This window comes from Rana temporaria, chromosome 10 (assembly GCF_905171775.1).
Source record: "Rana temporaria chromosome 10, aRanTem1.1, whole genome shotgun sequence".
NCBI classification, from domain to species: Eukaryota; Metazoa; Chordata; class Amphibia; order Anura; family Ranidae; genus Rana; species Rana temporaria.
This window is the reverse complement of record NC_053498.1, coordinates 91,784,070-91,802,617: the sequence shown is the minus strand read 5'-3', so window position 1 is coordinate 91,802,617 and position 18,548 is coordinate 91,784,070. Positions and strand designations below refer to the sequence as shown.

The following is an 18,548-nucleotide window of genomic DNA, read 5'->3' as shown; positions in this document are numbered from 1 at the left end:
GGGTGGGAGAAGGAGGAAGTGAATTGGAACACCTTTGAAACATGGTAAGCGAACAAAAAAAAAAACAATCAATGTGGAAATGATTGCCATTGATAGATTGAATAAGATAAAGTTAAATGGGCAGATCCACGTACAGCGGCGCATTTATGCGCCGGGCGTAGCGTATCTAAGATACACTACGCCGCCGTAACTTACTTTTTGTTTTTCCAAATCCACAAAGAATCCGCGCCGTAAGTTACGGCGGCTTAGCGTATCTTTGGCAGCGGCATTCAAATCTCTGTGATGGGGGCGTGTTTTATGTAAATACGTCGGGCCGACGTAAACAACGTTTTTTTTTAACTGCGCATGCGCCGTCCGTGGGGGTATCCCAGTGCGCATGCTCGAAATTAACCTGGAACAAGCCAATGCTTCCGACGGTGACGTCATTCTACACAAATCCCTATTTGCGAACGACTTACGCAAACGACGTAAAAATTTCATATTTCTACGCGGGAACGACGGCCATACTTAACATTGAGTACGCCTCATAACAGTAGCTTTAACTATACGCCGGAAAAAGCCGAACGCAAACGACGTAAAAGAATACGCCGGCCGGACGTACGTTCGTGGATCGCCGTAACTAGCTAACTTGCATACTCGACGCGGAATTCGACGGAAACGACACCTAGCGGCCGACGAAAAATTGCATCTTAGATCCGACGGCGTACTAAGACGTACGCCTGTCGGATCGAGCCGAGATGCCGTCGTATCTTGTTTTGAAGATACAAAACAAAGATACGACGCGGGAAATAAAAAATTACGCCGGCGTAATTCTTTTGTGGATCTGCCCCAAAGTGTGTGGAACTCCACTTTAAGTTAATAATGATACAGTAAAACCTTGGTTTGCCAGCATAATTTTTTCCAGAAACATGCTTGTAATCCAAAGCACTTGTATATCAAAGCATTTTTTTACAGGGTATAAAAGAGAAGAGAGACACCTCTAAGTGTAGAAATAAGTTGCTAAATGTTGTACCTTCATTAAATGTAACCATATTGCTACACTTAGAGGTTCCTCTCTTCTTTTTTATACTCAGTTGTGACATGACGCTACTCTTATCTCAAGACATCGCTTGTATATCAAGGCAAAATTTATTAAAACATTTTGTTTGTCTTGCAAAACGCTCTCAAACCAAGTTACTCTCAAACCAATGTTTTACTGTATTTGAATTGGTAGCCCAGCATCAGATCAGAGTGTAGTTTGTTCGTCTTCTAAGCATGAAATGCCTTTGTACAAGAAGTATAAAAATGTTTTTGCAAGTGTTGAGCAACACAGTTCTGTGTGCTTATCTAGCCATTCCAACATTATTCTGTGTCCGCCTGCCAAATATCTCAAGATTACCTAGCTGGAGCAGTGTGGGCATTGGAGGGGAGGCTGCTGATGGAAGGCTGAATAATTGGAAGGGCTCCACCCTAGCCCCCTCTGTGCTCACCTCTTTCTGTTGGGAGGGTGAGCAGTCTCCTTCCACTTGTTAGAGGCTTGGTCACATAGAGGAGGGGGCTCTAATACTTTGTCTGCTCTTCATCCAAACACTTGATAGCAGAATTCCAGACTGCAAAACTGAAGCCTAGCCAGCTAGAGACGTGCATGCGGTGAGTACAGTGTCTACTTTTTATAGAAAATATAAAACAACCATTTACTGGGTGACCACGTGGTTCTGTTTTTGTTCAGGAACAATTTAAATCCACAAACACAATGGACCGTTTGAACTTTCTTTGTTTCATTACTTTGGGCTTTGATACAAAGATGATTTCTCTGCTGAGCTACAGTGCAGTTTACACATTTGTATTTTAACGTTTGCGTCTGAACGCACTACGGCACACTAAAAGGCAATGCTGTAGATAGAGCCTTTTCATATCTGTGCGCTGCGGAACATTTTTGAAAATAGTCCAGGGCTAGGTTTTGGTCCACTTTTGTGCGTTTTGAGGCAAATAGTATTGTGTATGAAAAATTGCAACGCATAAAAACAAAATACAAACCTAGCCTTAGTTCACTTTTTACCAAGTGGTAGTGAATCGGATTGAGTGTGTAAAAAAATTAACAGCATAATTGTTTATTGCTATAGCAGCACCTTAAAACGTGTATTATATTCTGTATTTTTTGCTATAAAGCCCAAGATCAATTTGCGGTTTGTAAGATTTGCATGAAAGCGCTATAAAGAAAATGCACGGGTAGTAAGACATTGCATTTAAAAAAAAAAAAACGTTTTACATTTATGTAATTTTTTTAGTTATTTATGTTTTTTAATGAAAGTGATATATAGGTTATAATGAGTTCATCAGATTCAAGCATGCTTTAATGCCCCGTACACACGATCGGATTTCCGATGGAAAAAGCCAGATGGACTTTTTCCATTAGATTTTCTGATCGTGTGTAGCCCCATCTGAGTTTTTTCATCGGAAATTCAGATGAATTCCATTGGAGTTTAGATATAGAACATGTTCTATTTTTTTCCGATGGAATTCAGATGTGATTTGGCCAGGCAAAAGCCTGATCGTGTGTATGCGGCATTAAGCTGTATAAGAAAATCGGGTGAATGATTGCCTGGTTTTCCTCAACGTCTCACAGCAAGTTGAAACGGAGGATGGTACTAACTGTACGGAAATTCACACACAACAACACACGGTGCTTCATATCCAATATTCCTCATATGCAAACTGTACACATTAAACGAAAACCGTTAGTTCTGTTCATATACGAGAACATTTTTGGAGTTTGTCCTTTTGGAAATTGTCATTTGAAAAGTCTGCATGAGATGTCGAAAGTTGCATACACACTATACGAAAATCGAACAATCGTTCCTCGTATGGAATTTTTCTTCCGATTTTCTTATAGTGTGTACCTACCTTTACTGTAGTGAGGTGGTGTATTATCTAATGAAAAGTGATAAGTAACCCCATAAAGTAACAGAAATTGTGTCAGTCGCCAAATTCTACCAGCGTGCTGGATTGATTTGCATCATGGTGTGATCTGTTCAGGAGAACACATTTTGGAAAGATATTTTTAATTTAAAAAAATAAGGCTACCCATAAATGAACAGAATTTGAGATATGCCTGTCATCTCAGATAGGGACAAACAATTGTATTAAGTGTAATATTGTATTCAAATTGGGCTGTTATGAGCACTGGCAAACACAGCAAATAGATAACCACTTTTATGAAGCAAGCCGAGCCGAATGGTCACTCAGCCAGCAAGTTGGGAAATCCCTGGGGACAATTTATTTCTGAAGCCTTTTATGGAATACATAGACTAGTCACATTGGTTTCTGCTCCAAAGGAGCTTACAATCTAATACATGTACAAAATATACAACGGTCAAATTTCTTCTAATCCACTAATATGTTTTCTGTCATGTAAAAGTTCATACAAAACAATCCAACACAGAGAACCTGCAAGTGTTCATAGATTGTTTTAAGAATGGACATCTCTTGAAACAATCCTAAATCTTTAATAATTACACCTTTAGTAATGATTTATGTATTTTATTGTTTATTGTATGAATATATGTTAGCGAAATTTTCCCAACACATAGGCAGGTTGGCAGAAACTCTGGAGACCTCCTCCTCTCCACTCTAGATGGAGTGATATGAAACTGGTTTGGCATTTACAATGATGGCTGAAGCCTCGTACACACGACCGAGGAACTTGACGGGCGAAACACATCGTTTTGCTCGTCGAGTTCCTTGTTAGGCTGTCGAGGATCTTGGCGAGCCAAATTTCTCCATTCCCGTCGAGGAAAAAGAAGACATGCTTTCTTTTTGGCTCGACGGGATCCTCGACAGTTTCCTCGTCAAAAAATGTACACACGACCGGTTTCCTCGGCCAAAAAATAATGCCAGCAAGTTTCTTGCTGGCTTTTGCCGAGAAACTCGGTCGTGTATACGAGGCCTAAGGTGGCCATACATGGAGCAAATTTCTTTCCTACAACCATGGATTGCAGGAAAGAAATTTGCTTGATTCCCCCATCAACCCAGACATTGTTGATGTAGGAATGCCTCCTGCTGGGCCATTGTCTTCTCCCCGTGGGGGAGGGTGGGGGAAGCTGTCCCCACTGAGAGAAAGCAGTGATTATCGCTAGTGGCTATAGCATCCGCTAGCGATAATCACAAGAAAATCCAGCAGGTTGGTTGTACCCAAGTTAATCGATTGATCAACTTGGAACATTCGGCCTGCCCATTAGCGATTCTAACCTCAGCCGCTTCAGCAGGAACCGGCCGAGATTTGAACCGTGTATTGCCAGCTTAAATCTAGAAGATGTGGATGGTGCAGAATGATATCAACTGCTCAAGGGGGTATGGAAAATATTGTGCAAGAGCTGCATAAGTTACATATATGAGTCCGTGTGAACGTCAAATGAATACATTTTCCATGTCTTCTGGTAATTGCGCAGGTATTTCAGCATCAAAAGTTGTTGCTGGTCCCTTTGCAGGCTGAACATTGCTGGGAATTTTTTTTAAAGAGAACTTGTGTATGCCAGGATTCTGCGCATGTATGAGCAACTTAACAAGAGAAAGGCCACTAATCAAAGGTTGTTACATATTAACATTACATTTTATATTACTTTCATCTCTGAAAACGTTCTAAAGCCAGTCGCAGATGGATCGAAAATTCAGCCGGTTCAGCAGGAACTGGCCAAATTCCAATCCGTCTATAGGCCTGCTGGTTGTAGTTAAGTCAATTGATGGATCTGAAAACAACCTGAAAACAAGAGATGCCACCAATCATAGGTAGTTACATATTTACATTACATTTATATGACTTATCTCTGAAAACGTAGAGACATTTCTAAAGCTGGCCATAGACAGTTTGAAATGTGGCCACTTCACCAGATACCAGACGTATTTTGGTTTGTCTATAGGCAGGCTGGTTGTACTGAAGTCTATCCATCTATCGACTTTGGTAAAACCAGTCTTATCAGGTTTATTTTGCCTGATCACTTCTATTGTATTTTGCAGATGGGCAAGGCTGGGAGCCTTGCCCATCAGCAAAATATGTACATCTGTTACCTGGTGAGCTGGCCACATTTCAAACTGTCTATGCTCCACATCGGCAGAACCCAATAGCGCTGCAGGAGGGACTCCCCTATCATTTCTGACTGTGTTGATGGGGGAATCAAGCAATTTTCTTTATTATTTATTTAAAATCACATAATGTATGGCCTGCCTTAGAGCATGGCAATGCAGTAATTTTTTTCCCAAAAATATATATATATTTTTTCCAAACTTCTTTTATTAAGTAAAAGGAAAGAAATATTACAAGAATAATTTTAATTAGAATAATTTAGGTCCCATCCATACTGATGCACTGCAGCAACAACATGGTAAAATAAACATTTATCCAAACATTACCATGCATTCATTTTGAATGACTCTCAATCCATCTTATCAGCGAATCTCAATGCACCATAATGCACAAATGTTAAGCATTGTGGTGTGGGGTGCATTGAATGAAAAAGTTCAGTTCTTTTAAATGAATAGGCTGCTTTAAATCATCACTTCTTAATACACAATAACATGTTGCATTAACGCATACAACTAAGTCAAAATGATAGTTTCCTTATTTCAATTCCCATCTTTATTTTTTTAATACTAAATATTTAAATGGCACTGTTGATCAGCCAAATATCTTTTTGCATGGCCAAACTGGGGGCTTATGTGTGCAGCCTTTCCAAACAATGACACACAAGACAACGCAGTACAAAAATATTTCAATTTTTTTGCATTGCTCTGGTTAAACATTAAGAGATTGGCTTCTTTAACTGTAGAAGAGTGATGTCCCCTGTTTACCATTAATGTCAATAGAAAGTTTGGAATTTAAAGGAATGTAGCTGCTTTGAGCATAATTAATGTCCTTTTGTATTTTATGATCAGCACTAATAGGACTAAACCTAATATTTTATTTAAATGTAAAGTATAGCATATATAAATTGGCATGATGCTTCTGAGACAATACGTCTCTTTTTAGAAGTTTACAGTTTTCTCTCAATGTAAAGCCTGCTGTATACCAAACTCAATAGCTAAAGTGACTTTGTCAAAGCAGCTGTATATATAGTTCTGTATAATTCAGTTATATATAATATATACATTTGTTATAATTTCATCCTTCTAACAGCCATACATGCTCCATAAACCCTGACTTGATTGTCATGGTTGGTGGTACCATGTTTAATGATTACTGCAAAGCCTTACAGTGACCACACATAGTGGTAATCATTAAAAGCTTCCTCACTCAGACCCATTTGTCATCAAAGAAGCGACCTGCCACATTATGCATACTGCCCGGTTCCCCTGCGCTCTGTGAAGGGAAAGTGCAGCACACAGAGGAATAGGTTCCACTTGTTGGCGGTGGGCACAGGCATCAGGTCATTTGTTTGATGAGAAGCCATCCTTGATGAGGGAGTTTATGGCTGGGATTTCTTGGTCAACAGTAGACTTTTTTTCATCTCTTTGGGGACCTTGTGAATAGAATTTGTCTAGTCCTAATGTAAATGTTAAATTAACATATTTAATTCCGATGAAATTCAAAAAACGTTCTCCAATGTTTCACCAAAATCAAATATATAATGCATGTGTGCTTGGCTGATGAAGGAGATTGATCACAAATAAAGAAAATTCAGACATCTTAAATTGATATAAAACTTTTTTTTTCCTGGAAACAACTGAAAGCATACTACATCAATCGGTATCCTTCTACACTGAACCTTATTCCGGGTTCAAACATTTTTATTAGTAAACAGACCACAGTGCTTTGTGCTGTCATTTATTATGAATGGCTCCTTAATGCCTCACAAGAGATTTGAGTTAAGTGCACCGCAATGCACACATTTGTTCAAATCTGTGGATTGTGGTGTGCTGGAAAAAATGTGCAGATGAGTATTTCAGCCCATTAGGATGTGTTGGCGGCCCATTCCAAATTAACAGGTTGCCTTACCACAATGCATGTTAATGCACTGCACACAGGAGCAAAATTGTATTGAGGCTCAGTAGGGTTATTTTCAACCCTACAGGATTAGAATATCATATACTAATGTGACATACCGAGGAGGTAGAAAACGTTATCAGCAGATGCCAATGAGTGCTCTTATCAAAAGTATCAGGCAACAGGTCAAGTCCTTCTGGTTAATTCACATACAAGGTGACTTCTCATGTCCTTAGCCAGTTTAAAGCCTGAAGCAACTTGTTTGTACAGCACCGAAAAAGTGTTTTGTACATAAGACATTAAAGGGGTTGTAAAGGTAATCTTTTTTTTTTCCATAAATAGCTTCCTTTACCTTAGTGCAGTCCTCCTTCACTTACCTCATCCTTCGATTTTGCTTTTAAATGTCCTTATTTCTTCTGAGAATTCCTCACTTCCTGTTCTTCTGTCTGTAACTCCACACGGTAATGCAAGGCTTTCTCTCTGGTGTGGAGAAAGCCTCTTGAGGGGGCGAGCAGGAGTGTCAGGACGCCCACTAACACACAGCTCTTTTCTCTAGCTGCAAAGTAGCGAGTGTCCTGACTTGCCTCCTCCCCCCTCAAGAGGCTTTCTCCACACCAGGGAGAAAGCCTTGCATTACTGTGTGTAGTTACAGACAGAAGAACAGGAAGTGAGGATTTCTCAGAAGAAATAAGGACATTTAAAAGCAAAATGGAAGGATGAGGTAAGTGAAGGAGGACTGCAAAGTAAAGGAAGCTATTTAGGGAAAAAATGTTTTACCTTTACAAGCCCTTTAAATTTGTTGGTAACCAAGGCATTATAAAAATAAACAGTTTAATAGCCTAGGCATATTTTAAGACACTTTGAATTTTGTTCAACGTATACAATAGTACAGTCGGCAGATATCGCTATTGTAGATGTTTTATTACGAAAGCTAGTGCAATTTGTGGTGATGATTGTCATTAATTAAAAATATTGATAATCATAGAGACTTAACATTTGTTTTTCTATTTTAGACCCAACAAGGCAAATTATTATTATGCTGATAAGTTATAGAGATATTACTTATCCATTAAAGATACTCAAGTAAATGCTGATGGCTTATGCATATGGCTACAGCGTATTGCCCTGAATGTATCACTCTCATATTTGGGGAAATACATGCACAAGCGCAGGTTTTTTATGAGTAGGTCCGTATACAGCCATTCACTTGTGGTGCCTGCAGCTCTTCGGGCATGGAAAAGAGCTAGGGATTTTACACTTGAGGGCTCTGAAAACCATAAATGTCTGTGTGCATAAGACCCCAGTAATTCATACAGTGGTGCTTAATTAAAAACAATAAAAAATAATTCAATACCAAATGACAGCATGGCATCTTGTTAGTTAGCAGTCTTGTTTTTCAGCTCTTTTTTTTTCGTCTAGTACACTGTCTGCATGCTGTGTGTATGTGATTGTCGGTTAATTGTCTTCTTCTAAATTGGTCCTATTGTATGTGTGCTTGTGTGTTTGGCAGGGGGTGGGGACATTAGATTGTCAGCTCTTTAAGCAGAGAGTTGTATAGCAAAACAAACACAGCAATAACAAAATATAACAGGAGACAGTCCACCCTGTTTTAGCTCAATAGAAGACAAGGCATCATCTAATGTCTATGGACTCTTGAAAGGAATGTGTCCATGAAAACTTAAAATTAAGACTTGATCTGCATATAATAGTGTGCATGGTACATCCATGTTGTATTCAGTCATGAATCCAATTCACCCAAGTCCCTGTTAGCTGACAATGTGATGATCCATGCTTCATTTTTGTTATATAGCCAGAAAGTCTTATGGAAACATTAATTGTTATTAATAAGTTGGGCACAGCCATCAGTCTGATTCAAACTCACCATGGAAGTTTGAATGTAATCAATGGTACAGCAAGCTACTCATGCTTCTAGAAGAATAATCTGAGTACACCCCAAAAAGCTGCATGAATGCGGATCTCAAGACAAAACCCTTTTTTTTTCCGTTTTGGATAGAGTAGTACAGGGTTAGACTCCCCATTACATTTGTAGTACTGTCTGGATCCACCCCTCTATTTGTACTTATGGCCACTGTCATCTAAAAAGAGAAAATAATGGGAAATCCAAATTTTGAGAGTTGTCCCCAAAACAAGAGGTAAGGATAAATCTTCTGGGGTAACCTGATCTGTGGACAGATGTCTAAGAGGAGAATCCCCCTCACTTTGGGAGATTTTCTCTAGCTTCCTATCACATCTTCGATTCAGCAAGTGAACTTAAATGTCTTTATTGGTGCACAGACACCAATAATAAACTAGCAATGATTTAAACTTTTCCATACTCTACCCAAAACTAAAAGAAAAGTTTGGGCTATACATACTCTTTAACGTACACCTACAGTGCTTTCCATTAGCCATTAGTAGCATAAGCCATTGGTGAACATGATTTGACACCTGAATAGTCAAAGTTTTTTGTTTACTCTTTTATCACCATATCATATATTTTCATGCAATAGTCAACCCTGATGTTAGCCTTTTCTAGAAGCAATTGGCTTCAAGATAGGATGTCTGGATGAGTCTACAAGGATACAGAAGTTGTCTAATGCTGCGTACACACGATCGGATTTCCCGATGAAAAAAGTCAGATGGACTTGCATGTAGCCAGTGACATCACCGGCGCATGCTTTCTGAAGGGATGGCATACCCAGAGCGCTGGACAATGGCCGTAGTATGCGCGCAAATGATATCATCGTTGCACGGCAATCAGACAGATGGAGCACTCAAACTCATAAAGATGGAATCCCTGTCAGCGGTGACAGCGCGCTGTTGGAGGGCTTCATTCTAAGGTATATATTTCATAATGTGCCAGTATGCAATATTAACTAGCACATTATGGCATTGTCTTGCAGGTTTTTTTTTACTACAGCTTTAAAGTAATAAAAAAAAGACCAGTTCAGCATTTTATTGTATTTTTCTGTTTCTGTTCTGCCCAAAACTTAATTTGCAGCCTTGTGTAGGAGGACTGCCTGAGCAGTACTTTATAGGAGCTGGCAGACAGCTCCATTGCAGGGAGATTTATAGTTCTGCTCTAACCCTGAAACATCTGTGGAGTTTTATTTCCCCACTAGATGTTACCAGTTCAAGGATTCCTGCTCTTTCCCTGTAAACAGCTGAAATCTCTGGATGTTTCTGGGCCAATGTGAATGCACCTTGTAAATCACCATCGTGAGTTCCTGGAATGTTGCAGGAGATAATAGCAATAATAGGCAAGTCAGGGAAAAAATAACATTCATGCAGAATGTCAATGTTACAAGAAGGGTAAAATAAAAACCAGCCAAGTGATAAGAGGGGACAAATGTAAAGAAATGTGATGCAGTCTCAGCCACTGGGCTGATTAGCAGTAAGTAAGTCATGGCTGGAAGAGCCTGCAGGTCTGTGGTTCAGCACCAGGTACAAACAGGACTATATTGCCATCACAAACATAAGCTACATTTACATGCAACTGTTAAGCTGCCCATACGCTATGTAGTAGGATTACTGGTGGTAATACATACCTCACAACTTTTTAAGATGGGAACGAGGGAGACCTATTAGAAAAAGTATATAGACATAGGACACACTACTTCAGGTCCACCCCCATAGGCGTGTGCACAGGGTGTGCCAGATGTGCCCAGGCACACCCTACTCACCCTGTGCAGCACAGGTTCCCCCTACTGCCCTGGCTCCCAACCCCCCCCCCCCCCCCGAAGCGCTGACAGCTTCCCTCCTCTCCTATCGGCTGTTGCTTCTGGAATGTTTTAGGTGTGGGAAAGGGGCCAGTGCATATGTAATTTACCGGCCCCTTCCTTTTCTGAATAAAAATCATGAGTGATCGGTAGTGTGTGTTTGGGCTTTGGGGGGCACGCTCTAATGCAATAGGCTGCGCACACCTATGTCCACCACATTGCAGTTTTAGTATATATACACGATCCGGCTTTCGGGAGGGGGCATGCATGTGCGCCGCCGATGGCTCGCTCCCCATGATCACACACAGTGGAACGGGTACCACAGACTCAATGTTCGCCAGCACCCCCTGATGATCGAGCAGAGAGGCAGGAAAAAATAAATAAATAAATAATTAGTTAAACCCACAAGTGTTTTTTTTTACCACTATTATTTCTTTATACTGGCTTTTGAAAATTACAAATGCAACAATTTAGAACTTGAATGAAAGATTAAGCACTGAGAAACACTTTTTGAAAGATAAAAAGTGCATTTTTAATACAACTATTTAAATCAGACCAACATGAGGGACAAATGAGGAAGTAAGAGGAACAGAGGGACTTGTTTCCGAATCAGGGACAGTCCCTCAAAATCAGGGACATTTGGGAGCTATGGCAATATAAATAAACTATTTGAATGAGCACTTAGCTAAGAAGAGGTATTTCAGTCTCCCATGTCTGTGTGCAAGCTGAATTATTTTCTGGCTGCCTATCCCTGTTGAAGGACTCTAGTGTTGAAGGACTTTTTCTCTCTCATCATGATCATTGCCAAACTAAACGTTGGCATCATGCCCCCTTTGTGCATGCCATTGTAAGCATACAAAATGAAACAGCAGAGGTGACATGTTGATAGCATTTAGTTTTGAACATGTCCAGGTAATGGAGCTGCTATGACAAAGCCTTGAATCCCGAAGTGCTCAATTACAAAAATCACGACTTCTTAAAATTTTTTATAAAAATGTTGCTTTTTATTGCATTTTTTTTTCGAACTTGAAATGGATACGGTAAACGTCTGCTGACCATGGCTTGTTACTACCTATTGCTATATAATCTGTATTTTAATGTGCTGTAACTGAGCTATGTCTTTAGCCCTGAAACTTAAAGCAGAACTCCACCCAAAATGGGAAGCTCCACTTGTTTGCCTATCCCCCCCTTCCACTGCCACATTTGGCACCTTTCGGTGGATAGCGGGTACCTTATGTTGACAGGTACCCGCTCCCACTTCCTGCTCAAGTTGTCAAAGAATCCGGAAGTCTGGTCCCCTCCTCCTTCACCCATTGAGAAAGCGCAACACATTTCACGCATGCGCAGTAGGAGACCAGCTGTGAAGTGCAAGGCTTCACTGCCAGTTTCCCTTAGCCAAGATGGCAGCGGCAGCACCTCAGCACCTCAAGAATCGGCTTGAATGAGGAAGCCATCAGATACCTGGACAGGTAATAATAAAAACACTTTGGGGGGGGGGGGGGCTGGAACTCCTCTCTTAAGTGCATGCAAACTCTAACAACTAACTTTTTCTTATTTACTCTCTTTATGTCTGTTACAATTTAAATCATTTTTGTTATCTCTGTTCGATTAATACCCTGTGGTGGTAACATTCTCCTCCCTCTGCTTAGCCATTTACAAATCACAGCCTATGATGTCATATTAACCTCCCTGGCGGTATGATTATGTCCGATTTTTGCGGCTCAAAGCGGTACATTGTGTTCGCTAGAAATTTGGCGCTTTATATTGTAGGCTTGTCATTTTTAGAAATAACTCACTTAAATCTGTACAAACAAGAGTCTAGTAGACATCCCGGATATGATAAAGTTTGAAACCCGAAATTATAATTTATAATAATAAATAACTATAGTTTAATCAAAAATAATAATATAATAATAATAAAATGTATTCAATAATGTAATCAAATCAAAAACACTGAAATTTGCTTGGTCGCAGAATCGTCGCTGTCATCACTTTCAGTGTCTGATAACGAATTTCCACACAAATCACTATCGCTCAATTCTGCAAGTGATTTTTATTCACTATGGCTGTTTTCTAGCTGGTCTAAAACCACTTTTGACTTAAAGAGACGCTTTTTTGAATGCCATGGACAGTCCTTCTCACGTTTCCAGGCAGAAAGAACAGTATATATAATATAAAAGTGCATGCAGGACACTGGACAAAGCATTAGGGACAAAAGGTACATGAAATGATTTGGTACAGTAATGTAATCTTACAGATTACAGTGCACTGTATGTATTATGTTTTTTGCTATTTTTGAATTTGCCACCGGGCTCTGCCCAGATGCGTTGCGACGATCGCAGGGAACGGAGCCCGGCACAAAGTACGGGCGGAGGGCAATTGCAGAAAAATGCCCATAACCGCTCAAAAAATGTGGCTAAAAGCACGCTTTTAACAGTTTAAACATCCTGCGTGCATGAGGCCTTTGAGACAACAATGGACCATGCCGGTACAACGAGTTACGGCACCAGAAGTACACGTGAAAGGGTGATAACACAGGTAAGCAATTGGGAGACTGGGACTGAGCGTTGTCACCCCATATCAGAAATGTGCCTAAGCAAAGACCTTTATGGCAAGATCAATAATACGTTGTATTATAGATTTAATAATATTACAAATTACTTTTAAATGTTAAAGATTATATGGGATTTTTGGGTTTACGTCAACTAAGGTTGTCGGGTGGTAGGATACCGGATTGAATTTTGTCTGGTTCATCAGGAACCAGCCAAACTTTGCTTCACGAATGGCCAGCCTTAGCTATTCACATGAATATCTAAAAAAAAAGACTGGTAAAAATCGTTAAATTCCAGAAAAAGATAAACAGTTTGGAGGAAATCAGTCCTACAAGTGCATCACACAGTCAGAGGAGACAACTATAAAATTGTGGAATGTTTTTGTCTTAAGTTCCTTTTTTCTATTGATTAGATGCCATGTGATGGGTTTTAGACATTTGCACTTTGCCTGTATTTTATAGTAAGATGCATTCACAAAGGCATGCACTGCTAAACAGTAATTAGCATTGGGCCTCATAGGCACAGAAGGTATTAATAACTCCTTCATTAGTTTCATAGAGCATGGAGGTGTTGCATGACTTAGCCTAGTTGAGGATGATGCTTTTTCCTTTGTACATTTCCCAGATGGCTTTGTAGCAGAATTTCATATTTGAAGAGCTCAAGTGATAATCTTCATTGGTTGAAGGACTCTAATATAATATTTCTTACGGCTACATGAATTTATATTTTACCCTGGGTATGTTGTGCTGCCTTATCAGGCGTGACGGCAATAAATGATCCGTATTTGTTAATGTCGAGGAGAGGATGATAACTCTTAACAGGCAGATAGCTGGATGTTTCTTACATATGAGTAAGGTAGAAAGATTAACATAATAATTTATTGAAAGGATCAACTCGTGTAAGGGAGCATGTGGTTGCCATCATCCCTTAATATGATAAAAAATTGAAAAAAAACTCTGAAGGCAAGATTTTCAAGGCAACGAAAATAAAATTTTAAAAAATCATAAAAAAATATAAATGTATTACATAGTATAAATACAAACCAAAAATATCATGATGTACAGAGTTAAAATATGAATAGGATTCAAAATAGAGATGTAACAATGATACTGTCTGTCATCAAGTACACGTCACCAGACCAACCGATGACAGGTAAAGGTGATTTTTTTTGTTTAATTTTTGTTGCCTTGAAAAACATAATGGTTTATGGAATGAGAAGATGACTGAAATGTAAACATTTGAATGAAGCTACATTTTCAGCAGTCCCCAAGATTTTCCAATTCTACATTCATCTTAATGGAACAGTTCTGCAATAGGCTTATTTCACTAAGCCAGAACACACGTGTAATGTCCCATAACAATCAGCATTTTCAGCCGTGTGACTTATTTTATCCATATAATATATGATATAATATAATGACCATAATGAGCCCAATTACTTTTGTGCTACTCCTAGAACAGCTAATTAATAAAAAATGGAGCAAGAAATCTAGAATACAAGTTCATCTCTTGTTGCATAAGGCACGGCATTAGTTGTGTGGCCTCTAGTAATGTAGAAAACCTCTGTCCAGGCAGAGCTGACTATACCTGATTGTCAATGTTCTAAGACCGCATGACCAATGCCTAGATCACATTATATTGTTATATATTTTTTACGTTATTTTACTGCTTGTTTCGAAGATATAATTAGATAGAAATACTTTTGTGTGCCTAGCCTGGGAAAAAGTTAATTTCACATTTTAATCACTTGACAAATTACCTTTGTAACATACTAGATACAAAAACAATTGCTAATAGAAAATAATGGAATATGATTTTCCATTCTTGACTGCACATATCCTTTATGAAAAATGTTATCAATATGAGTTATCATTTTAAACGCAGTTTAAATTTCAATTTAAAGATATCTTTTATTTCAATTTGCAATTGCGACCATTAACACTAAAACCGTATATGTGTCCCATAAAACATATGCAAAATGTGTTATTGTAATTGAAGGAAAACCTCTTAAAATTGATAATTGTGTATCTTCTACATTAATCCAAAAGCTTCAATACATTTTAATTCACTGACCTGGAATACACATGCAAATTGGGAATTGTAACTTCGCTCTGAGCCAGCCAGACAACTAGCCTTTTCCAGAAGGAGGCTAACAATGATGATAAAGGTATACTCAACAACTCAAATACCCCGGGCTTCCTCCCCTGCTGTAGCCGCTGTGTTAGCTACAATTGCAGGGACATGGCAGCTGGGTCCAAGTCTATGGGGGAGATTTAATAAAACTGGTTCGCTCAGAATCTGGTGCAGCTGTGCATGGTAGCCAATCAGCTTCTAACTTCAGCTTGTTCAATCAGGCTTGAACAATAAAATGTAGAAGCCCATTGGTTTCCATGGAGAACTGCATCATTTTTTTGCACTCTCCGGGTTTAGTAAATCTCCCCCTAAGTCTCGAACCTGCTGACTAGGGATGAGCTTCGTGTTACGTTCGACTCGAACATCGTATGTTCGATCGTTCGTCGAATTACGAACAAAATGGGTCGTTCGCGCCAAATTCGAGTGACACGCCACGGCCCATAATTCACTGCGGCATTGCGCGCTGATGATTGGCCAAGCATGCACTATGACCCGCATGTTTGGCCAATCACAGCGCGGAAAAAAAAAACGGAGAGCCATAATTGGGCAAAACCAGGGTGGCTTTGGCCAATTATGGCTCAGGGGGTTTAGTACACGCCCCACACTATAAAAGGCCACCTGCAGGGCGGCCTTGTGTAGTGTGTTGCGGCAGTTAACCTCCCTGGCGGTATGATTCTGTCAGAAAAAACATGCTAAAAGCGGTACCATTATTTGCAAGGAAATTTGGCGTTTTATATTGTAGGTCTGTAATTTTTAGAAATAACTCACTTAAATCTGACCAAACAAGATTCTAATAGGCATCCCAGGTATGACATTTTTTTAAAAACAAAATTATAAATTATAATATAATAAATAATTATAAATAATTATAACAAATAATAATATAATTATAATAAAAATTATTCAATAATGTAATCAAATCAAAATCACTGAAATTTGCTCAGTTGCAGAATTGTTGCTGTCATTATTTTTTTTTTTTTATGACGAATTTCCCCACAAATCGCTATCGCACAATTCTGCAAGTGATTATAATTTATTATCGCTGTTTTTTAGCTGATCTAAAACTATTTTTGACATAAAGGGACACTTTTGGTTGCTATGGACAATCTACAGTTTGCAGGGAGAAAGAAACGTTTTTATTATATAAAATGACATGCATGACACAGGACAGACCACTAGGGACAAGGGGGGTGTGTTTTTTTTACATACAGTACTGTAATCTATAAGATTACAGTATACTGTATGTAAGGTGTTTGTTTACTTTTTTGAATTTGGCGCCGTTCTCCGTCCCCGTGCGTCGTAACGTCGCAGGGAACGGAGATCGGCGTCACACGGAGGCACTGTGTGAATCGAACGAGGTCCCACTCGCTCACACAGCGCGGTGGCATCGCTGGATCCAGGGACAAGGTAAGTAACTTGTGCCTGTGGATCTAGCGAGGCAAGCCCGAGTCTGACTCGGGGTTTCCGCTCGCAGCAGGAAAATCTAACCCCGAGTCAGACTCGGGAAGACCGCCAGGCAGGTTAACAGAGAACAGAGACAGACAGAGGGAGTGTCATTTTTTGCAGGTAGATAGAGCAGGCAGGCTAGTCAGTTAATGTTACAGTGTGTAGAGGATATATATACATCCCAGGTGTTGTACATAGATTTATACACTGTATAGCTTAGCTAGATCAGTTCTTCCTAATTTACTGGCAGGCAGGTGATTGTGCTATTTAAAGACGTTATCACAGGCATACTATAGACACCCAGCAGGTTCAATATGCAGGAGCAGTGATTTCAATGATACTTAAATAAAAAAAAGAAAAAGAAAAATTCCTTTAAATATTGTACCTGCTGGGTGTCTATAGTTTGCCTGTGAAAACGTCTTTGAGAACCCGGGTCTTGCCCGAGGGAACGTGTATCAATGGAAAAAAAGTTTTAAAAATTGTCGTTTTTTTTCAGGAGTCCTGCTCCTGAAAAAACGATAGTTTTTAAACTTTTTTTCCATTGATACATGTTCCCTGGGGCAAGACCCGGGTTCTCAAAGACGTTTTACGACAATAACTTGCATATTAGGCTTTAAAATGAGCACGTTTGAATTCGAACGTTCGAGTCCCATAGACGTCAGTGGGGTTCTAAATGTTCGCACGAATGTTCGGTCCGTTCGAAGGTTCTGGTGCGAACCGAACGGGGGGGGGGGGGTGTTCGGCTCATCCCTACTGCTGACAACAGTTCCAATGTAAATTAAGCTTGCAAAGAGTGTGTGCAAGCTTTGTTTATAAGTACAAGTTCATGTAGATAACAAGGGGTTGTCCTTGCAAGTGAAAAAAAAAATTTAATTTAAAAACCCTTTTCTCACTTTAACTTTTTTTATTTATTTTTTACCTGTTTTACCATTCATATTTATTCTTTTATTTGTTTTGTTGGTTCATTCTTGTAGTGATGCAACTTTACCATGCTTTGTCTCAAAAACCAGATGGGGACAAAGAGCACAATAAAATCTGCACATTTACTCTACAGTTACTACTGTAATTGTCGTAAAGTGGAGGTCCGCTGAAAAAAAAAAAAAAATTAAAGTCAGCAGCTACAAATACTGCAGCTGCTGACTTTTAATATATGGACACTTACCTGTCCAGGGCGCCCGCAATGTCGGCAGCCGAAGCAGATACGTCTGTCGGCTCTCGGATGCTGCCGCCGCCATCTTTGGTAAGGAAATCAGGAAGTGAAGCCTTTACGGCTTCACTTCCTGGTTCTCTACTGTGCATGCGCGAGTCACGCTGCATTTTCCCACTGGTCTCTGCTGTCTTCTGGGACCTGTCTCCCAGAAGACAGTGGGGGAGGACAGAGTAGGTGCCGCCATGGCATAGGTCACCATGGTGATCTATGCTCGGAAGTGGGAGCAAATACCTGTATTACACAGGTATCTGCTCCCTCCTCCCCCCTGAAAAGTGCCAAATGTGACATCGGAAAGTTCTGTTTTTGCGTGGAACTCCACTTTAATTATAACAATGGTCATGCTCAGACTAGGAGAGAAAGATGCAGCGCAAGTTGCCAGTCAGAGGTGCTACTCTGCTATGTTGCTCATGTTCTAACAAAGCAGAGGGATTTGAGGAGCAGATCAGGAGAGCTGCTGATTGAAAGGCAGCAGTTCTCTGCTGGGGGAGCCGGGAGAACCGAGCCATTGTTGTCATGGTTCGGTTCTCAGTGCA

General features: G+C 39.8%; 1 protein-coding gene across 1 annotated transcript in view; it reads left to right on the top strand.

Moving 5' to 3' along the window:
* The first annotated feature begins 1,467 nt into the window (after positions 1 to 1,467).
* LOC120915305 (G-protein coupled receptor family C group 5 member C-like) overlaps positions 1,468 to 18,548 on the top strand; it is a 48,793-nt gene continuing 31,712 nt past the window's right edge. Inside the window, exon 1 of the mRNA XM_040325684.1 lies at positions 1,468 to 1,629. The gene's annotated coding sequence lies outside the window, so the exon portion shown is untranslated. The remainder of the gene's footprint in view (positions 1,630 to 18,548) is intronic.